The following is a 9174-nucleotide window of genomic DNA, read 5'->3' on the forward strand; positions in this document are numbered from 1 at the left end:
TGGTTTCTGTCTCCATTGGTGGTTTTCTAATACTCTGGAACCTGTCCAGATTCCAGAGAACTTTGGTATATTATAATCAATGAATCCATCATCCTTGACTGTAGCATGCATGTTGTCAGGTCCTGGGTTCTTGTCAGCCTTTAGCTATATTAGTTGACCTAGTACCTTGCTAATAATAAGTTATTTTAACTTCCTCCAACCCCACCCCCCACAAAATACACCGTGTGGTCCAACAACCACTTGTAACACGGCATTCCAATCCGTATACTCGATGCCACATACCTTCTTCACCACCCTGTCTACCTGGGTCACCACTTCTGGAAACTATATACAGATACCCCTAGGTCTCTCTGTTTTACAACACTCCCCAGGGCCCTAACACCTACCGTGCAAGTCCTGCCCTGGTTTAACTGACCAAAGTGCATCACCTTGCACGAGGTTAAATTCCATCTTCCATTTCTTGTCCCACTTTCCTACTTGATGTAGATCCTACTGCAATCTTAAATAACTCTCTATGGTTCTAGTACCACCCCGGCAGCACGTTCTATGCACTTACACACTCTGTGTAAAGAACCTGCTTCTGACACCTCTCTCTACTTTCCTCCAATCACCCTAACATTATGCCTCCTTGCTTGAGTCATTTCTGCCTGGGAAAAAGTCTCTGGATAGCCACTCTATCAGTGCCTCTTACCATCTTATCACTTCTATCAAGTCTCCTCTCATCCTTCTTAACTCAAGTTATCTTCATAAGACATGTTCTCTAATCCAGGCAACATCCTTTTAAATCTCCTCTGAGCTTTCTCGCCATCATATCCACATCCTTTCTATAATGAGGTGACCAGAACTGAACATAATATTCCAAATGTGGTCTAACCAGAGTTTTATGGAACTGAAACATTACCTTACAGCTCTTGAACTCAGTCCTCCAATTAATGAAGGCCAACACACCATAAGCCTTCTTCATGACCCTATCAACAGATTCATGAACTTTGAGGGATCTCTTTTCGTGGACACCCAGATTCCTCCGTTACTCCACATTGCCAAGCATCCTGCCAATGGCTCTGTATGCTGCCTTCAAATTCAGCCTTCCAAAGTTAATAACTTCAGACTTTTCTGGATTGAACTCCATCTGCTATTTCTCAGCCCAGTTATTCACCCTGTCAACATCCCGCTGCAAACTACAACAACCACTACTACACTGTCCACAATACCACCAACCTTTGAGTCATTTGCAAACTTTCCAACCCACCCTTCCATATCCCTATCCAAGTTATTTATAAAAGTCACAAACAGCAGGAGTCCCAGCACAGATTCTCATGAAACACCGCTGGCTTCCAGGCAAAATATGCTCCATCTACAGCCACCCTCTGCCTTCTATGGGCAAACCAATTCTGTATCCTCACAGTCATTTCCCTAGATCCCATGCCTCCTGACCTTCTACATGTGCCTACCATGGGGAACCTTATCAAACGCCTTACTAAACTCCATATACGCCACATCCACTGCTCTACCTTCATCAATATGCTTCGTCACATCTTCAAAAAATTCAATTAGGCTTGTAAGGCATGAAAGGCATGACCTGACCCTCACAAAGCCATGCTGACTATCCATAATTAGACTATGCTTTTCCAAATGCTCATAAATCATGTCTCTAAGAACATTCTCCAATAATTGCTTACCACTGAAGGAAGACTCACTGGTCTATAATTCCCAGACTTATCCCCAGTCCCTTTCTTGAACAAAGGAATAACATTTGTCACCCTCCAGTCATCTGGTACTACTCATGTGGCCAGTGGATGCAAAGTTCATCACACAAGGTAAAGTAATCTCGTCCATTTCTTCCCATATTGTAACCTGGGGTGTATTCCATTCAGGTACTTATCTATCCAAATGTTTTTCAAAAGTTCCAACACATATGATGGTGGAATATAGTATTAATGTTAAGACTCTTGGCAGTGTGGAGGATCAGGGGGATCTTGGGGTCCGAGTCCATAGGACACTCAAAGCCACTGCGCAGGTTGACTCTGTGGTTAAGAAGGTGTATGGTGCATTGGCCTTCATCAATTGTGGAATTGAATTTAGGAGCCGAGAGTTAATGTTGCAGCTATATAGGACCCTGGTCAGACCCCACTTGGATACTATGCTCAGTTCTGGTCGCCTCACTGCAGGAAGGATGTGGAAGCCATAGAAAGGATGCAGAGGAGATTTACAAGGATGTTGCCTGGATTGGGGAGCATGCCTTATGAAAATAGGTTGAGTGAACTCAGCCTTTTTTCCTTGGAGCGACGGAGGATGAGAGGTGACATGATAGAGGTGTACAAGATTATGAGAGGCATTGATCGTGTGGATAGTCAGAGGCTTTTTCCCCAGGGCTGAAATGGCTAGCACAAGAGGGCACTCTTATAAGGTGTTTGGAAATAGGTACAGAGGAGATGTCAGGGGTAAGTTTTTTTACTCAGAGAGTGGCGAGTGTGTGGAATGGGGTGCTGGTGATGGTGGTGGAGATGGATATGACAGTGTCTTTTGAGAGACTCCTGGATGGCTACATGGAACTTAGAAAAATAGAGGGCTATGGGTAAAGCCTAGGTAGTTCTAATGTAGGGACGTGTTTGGCACAGCTTTGTGGGCCAAAGGGCCTGTATTGTGCTGTAGGTTTTCTATGTTTCTATGTTTTCTATGTTTCACATCCTGTTTCTTAGTATCAACAAGTTCAAACATATTAGCCTGTTTTACACTGTCCTCACAAACATAAAGGTCCTTCTCACTAATGAATACTGAAGCACAGCATTCATTAAGGACTGGCTCTACCTCCTCTGACTCCAGGCATATGTTTCCTCTACCACCAATGATCAGTCCTACCTTCACTCTAGTCATCGTCCTGTTCTTGGAGGAATGGAGATGGGCTAACCCCTATTGACAGAGGAATGGAGACGGGCTAAACCCTATTGGCATCAATGGATCTGGGGTTCAGAGGGTAAACAACTTTAAGTTCCTTGGCATCCACATCACCGAGGACCTCACGTGGACTGTAAACACCAGCTGTGCAGTGAAAAAGACACAACAGCGCCTCTTTCACCTCAGACGGTTGAGGAAGTTTGGTATAGGCCCCCAAATCCTAAGAACTTTCTAAAGGGGCACGATTGAGAGCATCCTGACTGGCTGTTTCACTGCTTGGTATGGGAACTGTACCTCCCCTAATCGCAGGATTCTGCAGAGAGTGATGCGGACAGCCCAGCACATCTGTAGTTGTGAATTTCCCACTATTCAGGACACTTACAAGGACAGGTGTGTAAAAAGGGCCCGTAGGATCATTGGGGACCCAAGTCACCCCAACTACAATCTATTCCAGCTGCTACCATCTGGGAAACAGTACTACAGCATAAAAGCCAGGACCAACAGGCTCCGGGACAGCTTCTATCACTAGGCCATCAGACTGATTAACCTACACTGATTTGAGTGTATTTCTATGTTACACTGACTGTTCTATTTATTATAAATTACTATCATTGCACATTTAGATGGAGATGTAATGTAAAGATTTTTACTTCTCATGTATGTGAAGTATGTAAGAAATGAAGTCCCTAATATTGATTGGCATCTCCTTAGTGCAGAAGGTTTAGATGGGGTGGAATTTGTTAGGTCTGCCCAGGAAGATTCCTGACACAATATATAGACAGGCCGATAAGAATGAGGGATGACCAGATAGAAGTTTATAAAATCATGAAGGATATGGACAGGGTGGACATCATCTTTTCACCAGGGTTGGGGAGTCCAAAGCTAGAGGGCACAGAAATAAGCCAAGAAGGGAGATTTCTATATTTAAATTTCAGTAATATTTGCATAATGTTGTAAATATAGTGTTTGATTATGCATTCTTGCTCATTTAAATAATTCATTGCTGGTTATAATGTATTTATAAACAAGTGAATTGCATATACATCATCGTGCTACCATGTGATACATGCGCGCCTTGCTTAAAGTAAAGAAAGAAGTTAGATCACTTTGAATTAGTTTAATGTTTTGAAGTTACAAAACACAATGGAAGAGATTTAAGAGAGACCTGAGAGGTAACTTCTTTACACAGAGGATAGTGAGTACCTGAGGGTAGTAAGCTGCCAGAGGAAGTATTCGAGGCAAGAACAAATGGAACATTTAGAGGCATTTGGATAGGTATATGGAGGGGGAGAGCTGGGAAGATTATGGGCCAAATGTGGCAACTTACACTAACAGAGATGATGCTGTGGTCAGCATGGGCCATTTGGGCTGAAACGCTTATTTCTTTGCTGTACTGTTCTGACACTCCCTAGTTACTGCTTTGCTCTTAATATTCTTGTAAAATCTATTTGGATGCTCTTTTACCTTATGTACCAAATATATTTTACAACTTCATTTTGCCCTCTTGATTTCCCTCTTAAGAGAACTCCTACATCTCAAGAGGTCACGATTCCATTTGCTGATATCTGTTGTGGTGTGCTTATAATACAATCCCATCAAAGTGACCACTCCCATGTTTCTCAGTTTCATCAATGTAGCCTCACTGGATGATTCCCCAAGGATATACTAAGTATTGATGTTCTTCTGAATCAATAACACTCACCCTCCTCTCTTACATACCCACCTCTTCAAGTCTGTTTCATATGAGGCAATAAAAAGTAGTGAAGTTTAAGTGGAATAGCCATTGTGGGAGCGGCCATTGTTGGAGTGGGCCAGTGTTACAGTGGAGAATTGAGGCATTGCCTCCTCTTGCCAAAACCATTTTGAATTGGCCATTGTGTGAGGGAGCCAGTGGATGAGTCTAAGATATGAGCCTTTGAGCCTTTGGTTTGAAAGGCCATAGGTATAGGAGAGTAGCAAGTAAGAACCGGTGAACAGGCAAGGGTTTAATTTATATATAATAAAACACAGAACCAAAAAGGTAGTTAACCCTCAATTGCTAACTGAGCCACATGCAAAATGGCACAAGGCATCAGAGAACTAAATGTGTGTCTCCAAGATTGTTGTGGGAGAAGTAGCTTTGAATTCATGGGACATTGGCACCAGTATAGGGGAAGAAGGGAACTGTTCCAATGGGGTAGGCTCGACCTGAACCATAATGGGACCAGGACCCCAATGAAGCATATAACCAGGGCTGTGGATAGAGCATTAAACTAAATAGCAGGAGTTGAGTTCAACACCTTGGAAAAATATTGATAAAGAGAAAGGGAAGGAGAGTGCAGGAGAGGTTATGAAAGTCTCCAGAATAAAAAAAACAATTAAAAGTTTAGAATTTAACTTCCAATAACATGGAGACAAAAGGTAGATGAATGTAGAACTGAAGTTGTTATATTTGAATGCACACTGTAAACAAAATGCAGTAGATGATCTTGTAGCTCAGTTTAGAAATGGTAGATATGATATTATGGGCATCATATAACCATATAACAATTACAGCATGGAAACAGGCCATCTCGGCCCGTCTAGTCCGTGCTGAACGCTGACTCTCACCTAGTCCCACTGACCTGTACTCAGCCCATAACCCTCCATTCCTTTCCTGTCCTTATATCTATCCAATTTTACTTTAAATAACAATATCGAACCTGCCTCTACCACTTCTACTGGAAGCTCATTCCACACAGCTACCACTCTCTGAGTAAAGAAATTCCCCCTCGTGTTACCCCTAAACTTTTGCCCTCTAACTCTCAACTCATGCCCTCTTGTTTGAATCTCCCCTATTCTCAATGGAAAAAGCCTATCAGCGTCAACTATCTATCCCCCTCATAATTTTAATACCTCTATCAAGTCCCCCCTCAACCTTCTACGCTCCAAAGAATAAAGACATAACTTGTTCAACCTTTCTCTGTAACTTAGGTGCTGAAACCCAGGTAACATTCTAGTAAATCTCCTCTGTACTCTCTCTATTTTGTTGACATCTTTCCTATAATTCAGTGACCAGAACTGTACACAATACTCCAAATCTGGCCTCACCATTGCCTTGTACAATTTTAACATTACATCCCAACTCCTATACTCAATGCTCTGATTTATAAAGGCCAGCATACCAAAAGCTTACTTCACCACCCTATCCACATGAGATTCCACCTTCAGGGAACTATGCATCATTATTCCTAGATCACTCTGTTCTACTGCATTCCTCAATGCCCTACCATTTACCATGTATGTCCTATTTTGATTATTCCTACCAAAATGTAGCACCTCACACTTATCAGCATTAAACTCCATCTGCCATCGTTCAGCTCACTCTTCTAACTGGCCTAAATCTCTCTGCAACCTTTGAAAATCTACTTCATTATCCACAACACCACCTATCTTAGTATCATCTGCATACTTACTAATCCAATTTACCACCCCATCATCCAGATCATTAATGTATCTGACAAACAACATTGGACCTAGTACAGATCCCTGAGGTACACCACCAGTCACCAGCCTGCAACCTGACAAACAGTTATCCACAACTACTCTCTGGCATCTCCCATCCAGCCACTGTTGAATCCATTTTACTACTTCAATATTAATACTTAATGATTGAACCTTCCTAACTAACCTTTCATGCAGAACCTTGTCAAAGGGTCATCACTGAGTCATAGCTGAAAGAAGATCACCCTTGGGAGCTTAACGTCCATGGATACACATTGAATCAAAAGGACGGGCAGGTAGGCAAAGGGGTGGAGTGGCTCTGTTGGTTAAAAAAAAAAATCAGTTGATGTGTTGTAGCTGAATGATGTGGGGGCTGATGGACATCATTGCAGTTCCTGGTGATCACATCTGTAGCAAGTGTTAACTGCTTGAGGAACTTAGGCTCACAGTTGATGACCTGGAATCTGAGGTTCAAATGCTATGATGCATCAAGGAGGTCGAGAGTTACCTGTACAATGTGTTTTAGAAGGCAGTTGCACCCAGTTGATTAACTACTACAAATTTGTTCTGTGACTAAGGACAAGAGGGTGTGAATGCAACTGAGGCCCATAGGGAGATCCAATAGATAGAGCTGAAGGAGCCTTAGCCCTTGATCTTGCCCAACAGGTTTGAGATTGTTGCTCCCTGTGAGGATGAGAGTTGGGGCTGTAGTAATGTTGAGCAACCAAGCTGTGACACCGTGGTTCAGGGAGCCAATCAAGAGGGTTGGAAGAGAAATATGATTGTAATTGGGGATAGTATTGAGTCATAGAGCACCACAGCACAGAAACAAGCCCTTCAGCTCATCTGAAGCCAAGCTATTATTTTGCCTAGTCCCATCAACCTGCACCTGGTCCATAACCCTCTATATCCCTCCAATATCCCTCCAATCCATGTACTTATCCTTTTCTTAATGTTGAATTCAAACCTGCATCCAGCACTTTTGCTAGCAGATCATTCCACAATCTCACCACCTTCTGAGTGAAGAGATTCCATTTTATGTTCCCCTTAAACATTTCACCTTTCACCCTTAACCAATGCTTCACCTAACCTTAGTGGAAAAAGCCTGATTGTATTTACCCTATCTATACCACTCATTGGGTGGCAGGGTGTAGATACGTCTGTACCAAAGGAGGTGTACGGCGCTCCTACTCTCCACTAGCCTGCAAATCATCCTAGGGAAAGGTCTAGCACCTGCTTAGCCCCACCCCCCCACCGATCAGGATCATATGAAGCCATGAGAGCAGGTGGTGGATGATCGTATGAGCAGTTGGTGAACATCACAAGTCCTGGTTATGTAAAGACACTGCCCAATAGCAGTGCCCAATGGCAAACCATTCTGTAGAATTTACCAAGAATAATCACAGAAAAAGGAGAGGGACAGAGAGAAAGAGAGAAGAGAAAAAAGGGAAAAAAATAAATAAATGGCCTTCTATATATTGGTGAGATCCGATGCAGACTGGGAGACTGTTTCGCTGTCCGCCAGAGAAAGCAGGATCTCCCAGTGGCCACACATTTTAATTCCACATCCCATTCCCATTCTGATATGTCTATCCATGGCCTCCTCTACTGTCAAGATGAAGCCACACTCAGGTTGGAGGAACAACACCTTATATTCCGTCTAGGTAACCTCTAACCTGGTGGCATGAACTTTGATTTCTCTAACTTCTGTTAATGCCCCCCTCCCCTTCTTGCCCCATCCCTTATTTATTTATTTACCCCTTTTTTTCTTCTTTGCTTGCCTAAGTGTAGAATCCTCTCTTTAACACTGCACTTCTCCTCTCCCCACTTCCCTTCTGACTCAGTGACCTGGGTTCTGCAACTTTCCCTTGTTAGGTAGCTCTCCCTCCCCCACCAATAATATGCAAAGTGCTATACCTGTTGCAGAGGGGGAGCAGCACAGGGGTACTCTGCACTGTCTGCCTATTCCCTTCCCCTCTCCTGAAGTCACCCTGTAACCTGCCCCTGCAACTTAGTAGATTACCTCACAGTCGATCATAACTTATCTCCTCCTCATTCTTCCATATGAGCTGTAGGTCAGCAAACTGCAGCCATATTTCCCTAACACAGTCTGTAAGGAGCTGCAGCTGGTGCACATTGTGCAAGTATAGTTCTCAGGGAGACTGCAGTTCAACCAGAGTTCCCACATGACGAACCCATCACTGACCTTGGATACATTCTGGCTACACTAGCTAGGCACTAAAAGATTAAAAAATAAGAACTTAAAAGAAACTCAATGTGTGCTTCCTCACATTAGAGCCTCTGTGAATGAAGCCTCAAATCCTCCACTCTTAACACTCCCAGAATGACTGCTCCATTTACACCTGATTTCTTTTTATTGGCCCTTACTAAGTGCCTAATAATCTGCGTCCATGGGCATTCAGAATATTCCAATTGGCTCTGCTTCCTCTTTCAAATCTCACTCTCACAATTGACTCACCAACAGCTCCTTCCAATCTCAGGCACTCAAAATTTACCCGACTGGCCCCACTCGCTTTTTCGAATCCTGCTCCCACAGTTGACTTGCTAACAGCTCCTGACAATCTCAGACATGCAGAATGTCACAAGTGGCCACATTGGCTTCTCCAATCTCACTCTCAACTGACACTCCAATGGCTCCAGGTGATTGCATGCTTATCAACCATGTCATGTCTGACCTTGCTGCAGAGTTGCAAATGAAATTGAACACATTGCAATCACCAGCAAAGCTCTTGCCACGCTTACATGCATGGGCCACTACATAAAGATCAAGGTTGCATTGATAATCAAGTTACTCAC

At 43.2% G+C, this 9174-nt stretch overlaps 1 protein-coding gene across 10 annotated transcripts in view; it reads right to left on the reverse strand.

The window, feature by feature from the left end:
* pym1 (PYM homolog 1, exon junction complex associated factor) overlaps positions 1–9174 on the reverse strand; it is a 159604-nt gene that overhangs the window by 21205 nt on the left and 129225 nt on the right. The gene's annotated exons all lie outside the window — the stretch shown is intronic.

The sequence above is a fragment of the Hypanus sabinus genome, chromosome X1 (genome assembly GCF_030144855.1).
Source record: "Hypanus sabinus isolate sHypSab1 chromosome X1, sHypSab1.hap1, whole genome shotgun sequence".
Lineage (NCBI taxonomy): Eukaryota > Metazoa > Chordata > Chondrichthyes > Myliobatiformes > Dasyatidae > Hypanus > Hypanus sabinus.